The sequence below is a fragment of the Vulpes vulpes genome, chromosome 4, assembly GCF_048418805.1.
Source record: "Vulpes vulpes isolate BD-2025 chromosome 4, VulVul3, whole genome shotgun sequence".
NCBI lineage: Eukaryota > Metazoa > Chordata > Mammalia > Carnivora > Canidae > Vulpes > Vulpes vulpes.
In genome coordinates, this window is record NC_132783.1 from 85,994,369 (window position 1) to 86,011,501 (window position 17,133).

Consider the following 17,133-nt stretch of genomic DNA (forward strand, 5'->3'; position numbering starts at 1 on the left):
GTTCCAGAATATGAAACCACAGTTTCTGACTCCTGGTCTGATGTTTCACTGCAATGCTCTACTGAAATCTGGATATGCCCTTGTTTAAGGCACAGAGCAAAAGAAAGGAGTCTTGATGCTTTTTCTCTGAACTTGGATTTGAATTGGGGCAGCATCCTTAGCTTGGGATGAGGTGGTTCATTGTTAACCTTGAAACTCTTGTGGAGTGAGTTTGGTCAAAGGAGTTCAGGAGAGCTTTTTTAGAGTCCAGTGTCTCTGTGACAACCTAAAACATTTACTGTTTTGAAAACAAATATATATCCCTTTGAAATGTTCAGGTGTGGATGAAACCAGAATATTCTGTCTAGAAAAACATTTACTAGGAAATCTACTCACGTAGTCTGATAATTAAAAATGGTCACATTAGGGAACCCTGGGTGGCACAGCGGTTTAGCGCCTGCCTTTGGCCCAGGGCGCGATCCTGGAGAGTCGGGATCGAATCCCACGTCGGGCTCTCGGTGCATGGACCCTGCTTCTCCCTCTGCCTATGTCTCTGCCTCTCTCTCTCTCTCTCTCTCTCTCTCTCTGTGACTATCATAAATAAATAAAAATTTTTAAAAAATGGTCACATTATTTCCCATCCCTCTGGTCATGCCCCTTTGCAGTGTGACTGTACTATTGCTGCTATGAACAGTGAAGTTTTGCTATCCACCCCTCAAATCTAGACTTGACCTTGTAATTTGTTTTGATCAGTGGGCATTAGCAAACATGATGTAGCAGAGGCTTAGGAAGTATTTGTGCTTTGAGGCTTGCCCTCTGGCCTAATACCCTGAGACTTCCATGCAAACAGGTTGGTTTGTTTACTGGAAGTTTAAAAAAAAAAGCCATCTCAGAGGAGACCCCTGAGGTGAACCTGCCCCCAGCCAATCTGCCACCTCACAGTAGTCACACGAATGATCTCAGGTGAGACCCAAGAACCATCCAGCTGAGCCCTGCCCAAATTTCTGACCAAAAAAAGTCATGAGCAAATACAACAGTTGTTGTTTTACACCACTAAGCTCGTGGTGGCCTGTTACCACAATAGATGACTGATAGGCCTAGCATTTCTAGCAATTGTCTGCTTAGATAGTAACTCAGTTTCATAAGAGTTATCCAGTAGCAGCCCCAGTCTAGACTTTTCTCTCCCAAGTTTAGTTTGGTGTGGGAGGGGAAGAAAAGTAGGAGGTGGAGGGAACTTTTGAAGTGTTTTTGTTCATTTGTTTGAAAAGTTTTTCCCTCAGCCTAATTTATGTCTCCACTCATCCACTTTGCTTTCCTCTTCCCAACTCAAGTCTGAACTGCGTTCAGTTGTCCTTACAGTTGAACTTGGTAGTTATGTTGGCCATTTGTCTGTTAGCTTTCAAATCTGTTCTCAAACCTTGCCCTGCTCTCTATGTGTCACAGGGGCTTATCCACATAAACTGTTTCCCAAGCTCCCTTGTCTCCTGGAGTCAAGCCAGGTTCAGCCAGTGAGAGGCACTGGTAACAGATTGCAGGTGGGCAGAAGAGAGAAGAAGCCAAGATCTTTCTTTCCTGGTCTCTCTGCCTCAGATGGTCATTTCTGGCAGCGGCTGGGTTTATTCTGTGGCTCTATCTCCTGTGGGAAGCCCTTTACAGCATGGTCCCAGCCCCCACTGACTGTGCCACCCTGAGTCCAGCTTCTGCCAGGGGGCTTTGGCTCCAAGATTCCAGTAACTTTTCCTTTGACCCTTCAGCATAGAGATGGTGGCAGCTTCCTGAGGCTCTCTCTTTTCTGGATCGCTTTCTTTTCTCTTGCTTATTATTTCAGCTCCTCTAAGACCCTTGGATTAATATCCCATATTGCATTTTCTCTTTTTGAATGATCTCTCATGGAGTTTTGTTTTCTTGACTAATCTCTAACTCTTATGGTAAGATTCTCTAGAATGGAAAGAATGAAGACTATAACAAAACTCACCTTATGGAGAAATATTTAAAGCAGATCCTATTTTCTTTTTACCTGTACATTGATTGACTTAACTTTAACCTTACAGTAAAGGCACCTTCATTTTGGCTAAGCATTGAAGGATGTTGCTATCTTCGGTCCTATCATGTGTCTGAAATACTAGGAAAAAGTCGCACATGACAGTATGTGCTTGTGAATACAGTCCTCTTTATTGGAAAACATACGATTCCCACAGAGATTCAGTGGCATGGCCTTTCCCATATAGTCTACGATAGTGGTTCTCAACCAAGGCGATTTTGACCCCCTAGAATCTTTTATTTGCATGTGGAGACATTTTTGAGTTTTACTTCTGGGCTAGGAGTGTGCTGTTGGCATCTAGTGGGTACAGACTAGAGATTCTGTGGACATTTTACCACACACAGGACAACCTCACAACAAAGAATTGTCAGCTCTAAAATATTAAATAGCACAAAGTGTGAGATACCCCAGTATAGGAATTGCTGCTTTCATGTCACATGTTTTCAGACTTCCCTGTATATGTAGGCAATACTTTACCCCAGCCTCCTCTCCTTCAAGACCAAGTGCCCTTTTCACAGTCCTGAAAATGTCTTTTATGCTCCAAGAGATGCTTCTTTGGTTTCAAGCAGAGGAGATTGTCTCCTAATTTTAAAATGCCTTCCTCACTCAATTTCTTATGCTAATCACAGAGAGGTAGATTGAATCCTTCAGAGAAGGACCTGAATCAAGGTGGGAATCAAATCTAAACAGGACTGAATTTGCAGAAAGTAGGGGTTTGGTTCAGTTTTTGCTTATGGGCTAGAAAGATGGCTATCGCTTCTCTAAACCTTTGGGATTTCTATTTTCTAAAGCTATCCTGGGAGAAGAACATCATTCCAACATCTGCCACAGCTGAAGGCTTTGCACAGGATAGCGTATCATTAGCTTAAGAACAGAGTGAGCATGTGCAGATGGGCCTATAATTTTTAATATGACATTGGCCATAATTTATCATGTCATACCACCCACTCACAACAGGCCCATCAAATGAAATGCTAAATGCCTTTCTTATCAACAGTTGATGGGAAAATGCTGTTCTGGCATCTTCCTCTAAGGGAAACAGAAACCCAACCATGTTCTTTGCAGCCTAGAGCTCTGTACACAAGATCAGATTTGTTTTCCTCCCCCCAAATTTATAGACATTTACAAGGAAGCACATCCTGTTTTGTATTTAGAGGGGCAATGGAGTGAGAGAGAATTATTTAGTAAGTTTCTTTTCCTTGAAATTTGTTCAAGCTGTTTTATGACTTAGAAAAACTCATATATTACTTCCACTTTTATGAGCAGCTTGCTCTTTTCTATTCTCATTTTCTCCACTGACTTTTTGTGGCTGACCCATGTACCAATTATTAGAATTCCTTGGGCAGCGGGTAATTCCTCCACAAAATGGGTATAGTCATGAAATATTGACCCCAAGAAAAAAGGGCCTAATTCTGTGGCCTGGGGGTGAAGTCCATGGATTAGAGTCCTGTTAAGTTAAAGGCTCAGTTTTTACAGTGAGTAACAATACTGGATCCTTCCTTCCCTCTTGGTGGCACCTCTCAATAGTGCAGACTTTCTGCAAAACTTGGATGGCACTCAGTTATCCATGCCCTGGCAGGGTGGTGGGATCAAAGGAGGAATATGCTCTTAGGGCATGAGAGCTGTGTGGATCCTCTCACTGGACCCTAGAGCCAAGAGAAAACTATTTCTCACATTCTAAAGAGATAGAGAATTGAAAGGGAAATCTTGTACTTCTGAAAATTTTAAGGACATGGAAATGCTCCTTCTTTTCAGATACCTGCCTGCATTTGACCCTTTAATAATTTTAATAGGTCACAGTAATGCATTTCTAGATGGGATCAACTAAAATGCATGGAGAATGTGTCCTGGTTAATCTAATTTCCTAGCTAATCTAGGGGAAGCCACGGATCCTTCTTCTTCTTTTGAATTTTTTTAAAATGTAATTAATTTTAATTTTATTTTAAATTTCAATATAGTTAACATGCCACAGATTCTTCTTGATTCAACCCAGTTAAATATGATTTCTGTGACTAGGCTTCTCGGTGCTTAGCCACCTTTCCAGATCCTTGGTCGGGGAGATGGCTGGGTGATGATGCACTGATCCCCAAATACTCCTGACATTACATGAAAGATGCCTGAAAGATGAATGCCGAAAAAAAAAAATCCATGGCTTGGCCTCTTTTGAAAATTGCATCCCTATTAATTGCCGGGTAGTTGTGAGGATTAAGAGGACATGAAGAGTTATAAAGTCTGGCCCATCGTAAGCTCTCCGTAAATGGTAGTAAATCATGGTTGTTACTACACAAATGCATTTTTACTTTTAAGCAATGACTTTTAGAAAATATTATGGTACTTTTCTAGGCTGACCTTGAAGTTAAAAACGAATACAACTTTGTAAAACCAAGATGTGAATGGGAAAGGAGTACCAATTTCTCGTCTCGGGTAGGTTTCAAATCTCTTACTTGGAAGATTTAAATGTAAGTTTGAAGAAGTAGGACCGAGGTCACGTCTTCCCCTGTTGGACATTCTTTCTGATGAATAAGTATTAAAACTGCTTTGAATTTGGTTTCCCCCTCAGATAAGGATTTATTTTTTCCATACGGTCTTTTCTTTGCACCTGAAGGAGCATTGAGGGTGAAAAATAGAGGCCTGTTTCCTGTTCCTAACTGGAGCCCTCGGAAGGTTGTCAAACCAGAGCAACAACTCTGTGGGATTTATGCCTGGGACCTGTCAAAGGGAAATTATCATAGCGAGCCCTCTCTGCTATCAATCAAAGGGGTATTGGGGATGGCAAGGACAGGCATTTTTCAAATTTCTTTACTGTGCATATTTAGCTTTGTGCCTGGGGGAGGAAGAGCTCCTTTGAACAGTTCTTGCAGATTTCTTTTCCATCAGATGGCAGCTCACAACTACTTAATCTTCCCCAAAGGGCTTCTCTCATTGGCCTGCTGAGAACCCAGCCAGGGACAATCCAGTAGGGACAATCCAGTAGTACATCCCGGGAAGTAAAGCATCCTTTTTAGAGGACACAGGGTGTGAGTCTGGTCACTCCACTGTCGTGCCTTGGAAAGTACGCTGTCTGTTGAAGGCTGTGTGCCCTGGCTTCTGTGGGTATCCCATGGATGGTTGCAGGAACACCCACAGAAGCTGATGCTGCCATCCGACCCTGTGAGCCCGGCCTTCTGTCTTCTGCGGGCATTTCCTGCATTTGTCAAGGCAAAGGTCGGAGGGGAACGGACAAGGAAATGGGTCACCCGTGCGTTCCCATCTGTCAGAGATTCACTTTGTCATGAGAACATTCAGGGAGCATATTTATCTCTCCGGCTACTGGAGGTTAAGGCCAGGCTAACCAAGAGAAGAGAAGAAATCCTGTTTGAAAAGTTTACAAATCCTGCCACGAGGGCTGTAAACAGAGTTCAGCCGGTGGTGGAATGTGTAAAATCCTGCCACACTGATAGGGACCCGACTCCCTGGCAGGAGAAACCCACTCATGTAAACAGAGGGACGGTTGCTGCGAATCGGGTCTGTTTTGGCTTAAAGTCTGAAGAGCACGTTGCCTTCAAAGTGAATTCTTAGGTGTCACTTCCCATAAGTTATAGCAGAAGATTACAAAGCTACTGATATAACATATTAGTGTGATGGACAGAATTATACCCCCAACGCTTCCTGCTCTCCCCGATGACGCACACTAACTTCGCGGCTGTGACAGCTGCCTTGATTTACCACCCGTCCGGGAGGCCAACCGGCAGAGGGAACGTTCACATGGACGCAGGGCCTGAGACTGGCCCAGAGCCTAGTTTATAAAGCTGCCCTGTAATTCACCACAAATGTGTCACCATTAAAAGAGGAAAAAAGGATTGCAGATAATAAATACTCTCTAATTTATTAGCTAACAACAAAGAGATCAGAGCCAGTTGTGATGTGATTGTTTGACATAATATTGTCAAGGAAAAAAAAGCGAAGCTGACCAGAGAGGTAAATTACACATTCAAGCAGATGCATCAACTCTTGGCTTGTCACAAGCGCAGCTAAACAAAACACCAAACAGAGGAGAGAACTGGCAAAGAGCAGAGTCATTTATCTCTGAAAGAGACATATTCAAGAGCGAGTGAAATAAGACATAGTTCTTTTGGACTTGGTCAGAGGCCAGGTTTTAACTGTTATAAATTAAATGTTTTGTATATCGGATTTGGCAATTGCAGTTGCTTTTGTCGTGGTAGGGAGACGTTGGGTTTTTCGGCCTGTCTTAGACTCGTGGTTTGGTCAGCTGGGATGTGTGTCCTTGCAACTAGTTATTGGAGGGCCAGAGCATTCTGGTAATTAGAACAAATATCAGAATGACTTTTGTATATAAAATCAGTGGCTTTAGAAAACGTTTTAATCACTTTTGTGTGTGTGTGTGTGATTTCCCCCTTTGCAGTTATTTAGGAATAATAATACAGGACACCAGACAGGCAGGGATTCATATTCATTTTAGAGTCAAGGGATCTTAGGGTTGGAAAAAAATGTTTTGTCCCACCTCTCACCCCGGATATGCAGATAGTTGAGTAGTGTTGCCTGGAGGGCTTCCAGGGACGCAGAGCATCTGCTGCGTGTTACTACAATAGAGCTCGGAGTCAACCAGTGCCCGCTGGGCTTTTATTCTTACATAAGCTACTGCCCAGAAAAACTCTCCCGTCCCTTACTTGGGAAGCTGGGTTTTCAGACCTAAATGGTGGCATTTGCTGCCTCTTGTTTTATTTGTCCTTGGTTAGAACTTAGATTTCTAGGTTTTATTCAATAAGCGGGATGCAAGGATGGGATATAGTGGCAAGGCTGGATGAAACTCTGTTCTCGCTGGCATTGATTGAAAGAACAGTTTTTTGGTATATGTAGTTGATCTGCTGTAAATTGATTAGAATCTCTTTTTTTTCTTTCTTTCTTCTTTTTTTAAATTTAATTTATTTCTATTTTTGGCAGAGCAGTATCACGAGAATTTTTGTGAGATGTTTTGTTGGAATCAATGTATTATGTCTATGTTCTCATAGATCTACCTGTTTAATAGCTGTTTTGAAAAGAGAAAGAAAGAAAGGAAGGAAGGAAGGGAGGCAGGGAGGGAGGAAGGAGGAAGGAAGGAAGGAAGGAAGGAAGGAAGGAAGGAAGGAAGGAAGGAAGTCTGGGGAAGAGGCTGATTTGGCCTGGGTCATCCTAGGTGAAAAGTCAGTGGCTCTTAGGAGTTGTTACTGTCTTTTCGAAGTGCTCACATATCCTACATTTAATATGATCTTTTATATTTTTGGTGGGAATCTAACTCTCCCCTTCCTCCTGAAAAAAAAGAGATTTGTCTGAATCTGCTTCCCTCCACCCCCCCACCTTGAGTTTTGGAACGTTATAAAGATTTCCACGATCAGATCTATAAGAATTTTTTTGTTGTTGTTATAAAATAAAATACTTTTTTGTCTGGGTCTAGAGATGTAGCTTTTTATGCTTCTCATAAGCTCTTTAAGGGCTTCCTTCTTTTCTTTATCTCTGTTTTCTTTTTTATATCTTCACTCATATTTCCAACTTATAATTTCATGATGGAGAAAATGACAACAAAACAAGACCTTATTAATTGTGCCTTCTCTCTGGCATTTGAGGTTCCTTTTTTTTCTTTCTTCTTCTTTTTTTTTTTTTTTTAGTCTGCTTTCCCAAGAGTAGACTTGTTTTCTTCCTTTGAGCATTGCTTTTTAAAGTGACTTCTTAAAATCTGAGTTCATCAGAATGTCTCCCATGTAGTCATATTGTTTTGATTTCTTTGGCTGTGTCCTCATTCTCCCTGCTTGTCCAACCTTCTTTGTTGTCAATTTTCATTAATTATATACCCAGAAATTTATTTTTAGTGACATCCTTCCTTCTCTAGTTTCATGCCCTATTAGAGTCAATATGGAAATACTATTTTTATTTTCTCTGATAAATAAAAGGTGCTCATTAAATCAAGGGTATTTTTATGTTTATGTCCTCAAATTTCTTTGTCATTAACTTCAGTTAGGCATGGTCACTTTCTCTGAGGGATCTCATATCTTCCATACTACCAGTCTTTGTATTTTGTATGTTTGATCCTTACAGCATTTGTTATGCTCTATAAGCTATCTTTTGTAATGTTATTACGTTTTTAGTATGCTCACTAAATGAATTCCTGTTTCATTTTCCTGGTTTCCAAAGAAGACTTCCCTGTCTCTCCTGACCTGCTCTTCTCTTTCCTTTCCATTAGAAATACTTTTCTTTTGAACAAGGTGTACTCTAGTATTGTCACATTCTGGGCATGCATGGTCACCTGCCATCGTGAATTTATTTCAAGTTCATTTTATTTTAGGAAGTTACAACCTTTTTCAGTAGGAACAGTGTACTTCTATCGTGTCAACACCTCTCTTTGGAAACTTTCTGGGACCTCTTGCATCTGGGATATGGCCATAAACCCTTAGATAGGCTTCCTAGGTCCTCTTAACTTTGCCTTCCATGGACCTTTTCAGCCTTACCGTCTAGGAGCTTCTCCCTCAGACCTTTTCTAGCCATTTTAATTAGAGGGCAAACACCAAAAATGTCATTAAAATACCATGTCTTTGAATTGCTTTTCGTTTTTTCTTTTCTTTTTTTTTTAAATTTTTATTTATGATAGTCACACACAGAGAGAGAGAGGCAGAGACACAGGCAGAGGGAGAAGCAGGCTCCATGCACCGGGAGCCCGACGTGGGATTCGATCCCGGGTCTCCAGGATGGCGCCCTGGGCCAAAGGCAGGTGCTAAACCGCTGCGCCACCCAGGGACCCCGCTTTTTGTTTTTTCTCTATGAATAATAAAATAATTTGATTGTGCAAAATGAACTTTTGAAATCTTACGACATACAGTCCAGGGCCAACCCAAAGTAAAAGTGACTCCTAATTAATACTACCAAAGGTGGCAACTTCAGCTGTTCTTTAAATCAATAGGGATTTACAAGAGAGAGCTTGGCTCTTACAGTACTGTTTTGTATCTGTTGGCAATAATACCTAGAATTTCAGAAGCATCCCTTCAGAGAGAAGACTTCAGGCCCCTGAGGATACTAGGAGCCTATAGTCACCCATCTCAGCATTGAGTACCTAAAATATGCTGATATTTCTACACATTGCTACGCATCACTCTCATTATTCTATCTGCAACCATTGCCAGGAGAGATAAAAAGCAAGCAAGATTTCACATTAGACTGAGTTAGGAAAGTACATCTCTTCTCAACCAAGAAGATGGAGTATGAACCAGATCACATGGCCCAGTGGATGGGACTGGTAGGGAAATGGATAGGGCATACAGTAGCTTGAAGGCAGCATCAGGCAAAATAGATTTAAATCATTTTGAAAGAAATAAATCCTAACAATGGATACATTGTGCCAAAAGAAATGAAGCTCAGAAAAGAATTGATTAGGAAGTATACCAAACAGAATAAAATGTAGCAGAAAGGCGCATATTGGAGGGAATAAAATATGTTTCAGTTTGAAGTGTATTGGATTTACTAAGATACAACTGACCAGCTATAAAGCAAATGAATAAAATATGTAGTCAAGTCAGATGTACAGTCAATGAGAATAGGTTAATATAGATCAATGGCATCATGTGATCAGTTACATCTTTACAGTTGTATTTTGTATTACTCATTGCATTATTTCTTTAGATCTTCCAAGAAAAGCTGGAGTTTTACATGATTCCGATAGAGGAAATTCACCCTAAAGTGGGTATTTGATTAATTGGAAATTAATTAGATATGGGATATTGTTTGTTGGTTTATCTTGGTCCAGGAACCTTAACGATTTTCTGGAATTAGGAAGGGATTTTACTATAAACTGAAACACAGTATCACGGTGCAAGCTTTTTAATTACTTTTTCTTCCAATGAAATGTTAGTTCTATCTCATCACAGTGCCGAAAGGCTCAGAGCCATCAATTATCTTAATTTCTCTTCCTAGAAAATTTGGAAATTTTAGGTCAATATTGAAATCATTAGGTCTGTCCCTGGCAATTTCCTCCTGCATGCAAGCATACTCATTCAATACTTCTGGTTTATTTCAGTCAGGGTCCTTTGTAGAATTTCTATTTTTATGTATAGTTCTCAACATTAATAACATTTATTAACAGTGCTCTTTGCAGTGCAGTATGAAGGGTAGGGCAGTGAGTGTTGTTTTTAGAGTTTTTCGAAAACAAAAACAAAACCAACTAAAACTTAGTCTGTACTTTGTTATCACCATATGCTGGCAATCTGAGCAAATTAAAGTGATAAAATACTCCTTTCTGGGAAAAAAATTAAAAAATACTTTTTCAGTGCAACTTCTAAATAATTCCTGTGAGTTCTGTTATATTTTAATAATCAATACATACACTTTAAGTTAATACACTTAAAAAATGATCTTTTACTACATATTGTATTCTAGTTGGAGAACTCCTAGCTACACAGGTAGCCCCAGTATCTGTGAACTCAGCTACACATATTTGAGAGCAAATTCGTAGTGGTTTGGTATCATTGGAGATTATTTTGGGTGGTCATTATCTTCAAAACCCTAGTAGTACATTTTTCCTGCATTTAAACAATGGTTTTGAAATCGACAGTCATAGTTCAATGATTGAAAGTTAAAGAAACAGGTCTTGAAGTATTTCAATTTTGTAATTCTCTGAGACCATTTGGAGCATCTGTATGTATTTAACATTGAAAACACTAAAACATAGGGCAAACCATGAGGTGTACTATTTTACTTTGTTCATTCATGAAATTTTTAAAAGTATTTGAATTATATTTTTAAAATTATAATTTTTTTCTTTTGAATTATTATTTATTTTAAGACCAAAAAAACAAAGTAAGAAGATTATTATTGATTATTGTGGGATTATAACTGAATTTTTTTTTTTTTATATTAAGAGAAAGGATGTTAACCGTGATCTGCTCTGGATGTCAAATATGCTAGGTGTGGCACTAAGTACTTGTATTTTTTTTATTATAAATGATAAAAACTCAGTTCCAATAGCAGAAGGAAAAAAATATGTAATTTAATGTTCTATCAATTCAGTTTTGCTTTGTAATAAACCAACATAAAACTGAATGGCTTAAAATGAAAGTAATTTATAGATCACAGTCCTTGGGTTGGCTAGAGGTTCTTTCTGGGCTGCCTTTGCCAGGGTGGATAGCCTCACTGTCTAGAGCATCAGCTTGATGGTTGGAATAGCTCTCCATGTGGTTTTCTTCTAGGAAGCTAGCTAGCCTGGGCTTCTTTGTTAGTGGCCGAAAGGTTCCCCTAATAGGAGAGTACAACTGCACTGCTCAAGCATCTTCAAGCATTTACTTAGATTACATTTGTTTTTAACTCATTTTCTAAACAAGTTGCATGGCCAAACTTATATTCTAGGGTGAAGAAATAGATTCTACCTCTTGGAGGAGTGGTAGGGTTATTTTGTAGAGTATATATAGGGATAAAAGGAATTATTGTAGTCATTTGTATGAATTGTCTACTACGTACCTGCAGGATTATAGTAAGTTCAGGTTCAGATAGCTTTATCAGTAATTTCTCTCTCTCTATCTCATTTCTGCTTCCCTATGTAGTTCGGCAAGGTCTTCTGGTTTGTTTTTAACAAGTTTTGGTAAGATAGCCAATATCAGCTAAAGGATTAATCTGGCAAATTAGCTACCTCCTTCAAAAGAAAGCTCTTTCCCAGTGGTTCAAACAAAATTGCAAGATTGACTTTCATTGGCTGAATTTGAGTTGTATCCCAATCCATGAACCAATTACCAGGATCTGGCCCATATCTTGTACCAGGAGATGGGGTCAGTTCCATCTGAACCACATGAATTGTAAGATAAGAAGTATTGGTTCTCCAAAGAAAACCATTACCAGTTGTCACCAGGAGAAGAATGAATGAATGCTGTCCAGTCAAAACCGGGAGCCTTTGAGTACATTGATGTGCTTAAGTCACAGCTTCAAGGAGAAAATTAGATTTTGGCTTGCCTCCTTAGGTTTATTGTGGTTGTTTGAACTTGCTTCTCATAAGCCTTGAAAAAAACAACACAAATACTTTCTATAATAGGCCTATAAGGTGAGCTGTAAATATTTGTGTTGCATATTTTTTCAAAGTCGTATGTTACAAATATTTTTATTATTTATTTATTTATTTATTTATTTATTTTCATTTTTTAAAGATTTTATTTATTCATGAGAGACAGAGAGAGAGAGAGAGAGAGAGAGACAGAGGGAGAAGCAGGCTCCATGCAGGTTGCCTGATGTGGAACTCAATCCCAGGTCTCCAGGATCAGGCCCTGGGCTGAAGGTGGCGCTAAACCGCTGAGCCACCCAGGCTGCCCTACAAATATTTTTATAAGAAATTTACAAAGGCAGATAGCATCTTTGTATGATGAACCCATCATGTAAATGTACTGATGTGCCACCTGAGAACGATTACTGAACTATGACCAAAGAGAAGTAAAAACAAACAAAACAAAACAAAAATCCCCAGAAATTTAGGATAACATTTGAGCAGTGTACATAGATTTACAGAGTTGTTGGGGATGACAAATTTTGGAGAACACAAATTTTGGCTGTAGAATTAGAAAGTGAACTCCAGATGCCTGCCTCTTAGAGTCAGGAATTGCTTGGGTTCTCAGTGATGGAAATCCCCATCACCAGGATTCACTTAAGCCAACCTCATGCTCCCAAAGAGCTCCACTCCTGCTAGCAGCTTCTCATTGATGTGCTTTATCATTTGTGGGTGATTCTCAGTGAAGGAGGCTGAGTGGGGTGATGGAAAGCACACTTACCAGTATTCAGAGTTAGGTTCTGGCTCTGCCACAGAGTGGAGTTGATAAATCCTTTCCCTTTACTGGGCCTCAGTTTCATTATCTATCAAGTGCATGATTCGAGCAACTGATCTCAACGAACTCTTCTGGCACATATGTGATTTTGGCCCCTACACCTTCCCTGAATGGTCCTTGGTCATTCCTTTGCTCTGTGTGACTTATTTAGCCCTTGGCCAGGGGCTGTGCACTGACCTCTTCTTTGTGGATTGTTTCCCAGGTTTCCAAATCCAAGACTTTTGGTCCTTTAATTCTGCTGGTCCTCAGTTCTCCCTCCAAGGTGAATCTCCTTGACAAGTTGATGCTTTCCAACAAGTTTACTGGAAGAAATAGTGTCAGCCAGTGAGATTTGAGACCCTTCCTTGGCAAAGCTGGCCCTGCCGTGTGCCTTACTTCACCTGGGACACTCTTGCTGCCATTTGTCCTTCCCTAAATCCTTGAAACCCATTCCATCATCTCTACAGAATATACAAATGTGACCTAACGAAATCCCTCATAAAAAAGTAGCATCATTTTTGTGGAGTTTTATGAAATATGTTACTGTTAACATTTTGGGAAGTCTTCTTTGTGGCCATTTCTCAACTCCTTTTCAGAACTGGAAAAAAAAAAAAACACCAAAAACCTCACATGTGATTCCTTTGAAGGGTGCCTTTTAAACTTTGAATGACTGATCTTGACTAAGGAGTATACCTCTGAGGTCATCTTTCCCTCTCTATGAAGTTGATTTCAAGGCAAGCTCATTTCTAATGAATGTTTCAATTTGTTTTATTATAATCTGGGACTCAAAAAGGAACTTCCAAAAGAAGTAGTTTTTCATGGCCCTTGATTTATCTTAGTCTTTCTCCTTTTTATGCTTTTGCAAAGAATCGTTTAAAAGTATCATGGAATTCAAAGAAAAAACAGAATGAAAACCCTCCAGTTTGAGAAACGGAGTTGATCCGTTGCTTAAATTCAGGGCTGCTTCTGCTGAGGCATTGTTTCCCCAGGTTCATGTAATGGTTACTTTATCTTTTTGCCTTTTAGGCATCAATAACGCATTCTTTCATAACACATTGCTCAAGTTTCCATGTAACTTGTCTCACATAGGGGCAGGGTTTTCACCTCTACTAGACTGTAATCCCAGGCAGCAACTGTGCCTTGTGGATTCCTGAATACCCCGCACCCAGCATGGCACCTGCTAGGTGGTACACACTTGCTGTGGGCTACATGGCGATTGTGTGCTCAAGTAGAAGAATAACACATAGGGCATAAATGTCCAAAGAGGGAGGTAGGTGGATTTCGGTAACATGTGACCCTGAGATAGTTAACATTGTAAACTCAGAGGCCCTTCTTTGTTATAGTGGCAAAACCACTATGGACTCTGATGCCTCCCACAGGTTTAAAAAGAATGGAAAGCTCTCTGGGGCCATCTCAGATTCATCTCTCATCATAATGATGGATATGCTGTCATCATAACTCACTGGCAGGTCATCTTGCAAGGGCTGAACTTCTTACCACCATTTGGACGGGGCCAGTTTACTCTAAAGGAAATCTGAGAATTTGATTCATTCATCCTTTGTTACCCTTTTAGCAGTGATGTGGATGTACATTTACCTTGAATGCTGGAGGGAAGCCTGTTGAAATGTGTTTTTCATTTACAGGTGGGATGGTCATTTTAGTTAGAGGAATGTAGCTATAAAGATTTGAATCAACTTGGTTGCTTCTCCTGATGTCATCCTGGGTGGCAATTCAGCACTTCAGATGCTTCAATTGCAGAAGCTGTGCCCCATCAGAGCGAGGTGTAGATTCTTGTTCCTTATATCTGGTCTGTTTTTGTTCTTTGGGAGAGGAGTCCTGTGAGTAATGAAGAGAAAGGGATACAGTGAAAAAACATAAAACTTATTTTCAAGACATGTTTCAGATATGGAAAGGAAAATTAATGGGACACTGTAATAATATGGGAAATGGTGAGAGATAAGAATCATGCCCCACACCTAACCTTTTGGACTCATCCTTCCCAATTTCTGTGTGCAGTTCGGTAAATTAAATAAGCTTTCCTTGGCCCTGAACAGTCTGTGACAGCATAACCCTTCATTGTGGTATCACAGACAGACATTCAACTTCCAAGACAGGAAACTGACACCTTTCAAAAGTGAAGGAACCTGTGGCAATTTTAAACATCCAACCATATTAATTCCAGTGACAGTTATCCTTTAAGTCACTTGAAATGGATTCCCCCTTTGCAAACTTTCAAAATTTATATTTGATCCTCATGACCTCTGGGACCTGCAGAGAGGTGAGTGTGTGTGTGAGTGTGTGTGTTTATGTGTAGTAGGAAGCAGAAGTGGGGAAATTGCTGATCCTGTCCTATTTATGTCTTTCCTCACCCTTAGCTCTTCCCTATACTTTATTCATGTTTCTGTGGAGAAATCTCCCAGTTCCAAAAGAAAGGTTGAGTAGTGAGGAGTTCTTTACTTGAGGGCAATACTTTTATAATTGTTCTTCCATCTATCAGGCTTCAAAGAAAAGGACTTCCAAAATCAATCTTGGGCTCTGATTTCGTCAAGCATCATTAACCCCTGATTAACAAAATTGCTTCCCCTCACTGTGCCAGCGTCTGCTTCCTCTATCCTGGGAGCACTCCCAGGGTGCAAGCTCTTCTCCAACTGTAGGTCCATTCCCAGAAAGTACTTCTCACTTTCTACATGGGAAGGAGCTTTGAATGTCTATAGTGAACACATAGAAGGGCTCCTGTGGAGCCTTGTGTTTGTACTTAAAAGCAGATTATGGGGGGGAGGTCAGAGGACACCCATCAGGCTCTTTTGGGCTCAAGGTGACTGGACATTGATCACTGTGAGTAAAGGGTCACATCTTCAGCTTTACATGTGTGCTGGTTTGATGTTATTATTAGTTCATTCACACATTAGAGGTGACTTCATCAGTTCATCCAGAACCTGACTTACAAACAGGAAGACTGATGTGTTATTTGCTTTTGAGTGAGGGATGGATGGTGGACAGGGAGCTACCAGATTGTTCACATCTGTTTTCTAAGGTCCCCTTTTTCTGGTATCAGTGTAATTTGTAAAGTACATTAATCATCTGCAAGATTTCTAAGTGAGCAAGGATGGAGGCAGAGTTGTTAAGGTTATAGGTCAGACTGCCTAGGTTTTGAATCCTGGAACTGACCTTGAATCCCTGTGTGATTTCAGGTCACTGGTTACCTTCTTTAAGCTTTGGTTAACTGGAAAATGTGATACTTTATTGAAAAGATTCAATAAAGATAATCAAAAAGTATCAAAATGCTTGGCACATAGTAGGTGTTCAACAAATGTTAATACTTGTATTAGAAGTAGTAATTGTCTTTTTTTTTAGTAATTGTCTTTTAAAACAAAGGTAATTAGTTGGGTTTTTCTTTAAAAGATCTTATTTATTTGAGAGTATAGGAGCATGAGTTGGCTGGGGGGTGGGGGGTGCGGAGCAGAGAGAGAGGGAGAAGCAGATTCCCCACTGAGCAAGGATCCCAATATGGGGCTCAATTCCAGGACCCCAGAATCATGGCCTGAGCTGAAGGTAGTTGCTTAACTGACTGAGCCTCCCAGACACTCCAGTAATTGGATGTTTTGTTCAGGGTATTTCATCCTATAATGTTAGAATCTAGAGACTTATATTTGCTTCTTCATGGGGTACTTCTTTCAGGGACAGGATTACCTGGTCCTTGCTAGAGGCACACTAACAATTTTTTATTCACCAACAATTCTTTCTCTAGATTTTATGTTATTTTGTCTGTGTTTGTAAGTATGTATATGCCATTTCCTGGACATTTGCTATCTGCCAGTAATATTGCGCTCTTTATCATGTTACCTAACTTAGTTTTCATACTACCTGCTTGAGGAAATATACATTATTTCCATTTTCCTTATTAAGAAACCAGGGTACAGGAAAATTAAAATTAGTAGAGGGTAAAGCTGCTTAGGTCTGTTTATTAAATTCCATATTTACGAACTAGTCTACACTATGCCCTCACTTATAACTTGGTATATTGGACCTTGAAATAGTAACATCCATTTGGTACAATGTGATTATTCACTTTCTATTTGGTACAATGTGACATTTTTTGTAAGTTTTGGGAAATACCCTAGTAACTTTTTATAAAGTGAGTGGATGACCATCACCCTGACTTGATTTTTCAAACCCAATGCATTAGAATTTCAAAACCAGAGCTATTATAAGAGATTAATTTATTTTGATTCCAGAGAACATTCCATCTCTGGGTAATGATCCAAATGAATATAGTCTGGAAGTTCCCAGGTAGCTCCTCACTGATACAGGAGG

At 39.9% G+C, this 17,133-nt stretch overlaps 1 protein-coding gene across 1 annotated transcript in view; it reads left to right on the plus strand.

The window, feature by feature from the left end:
• The window catches only part of LRMDA (leucine rich melanocyte differentiation associated), a 1,011,591-nt gene that overhangs the window by 741,029 nt on the left and 253,429 nt on the right, over positions 1 to 17,133 (plus strand). The gene's annotated exons all lie outside the window — the stretch shown is intronic.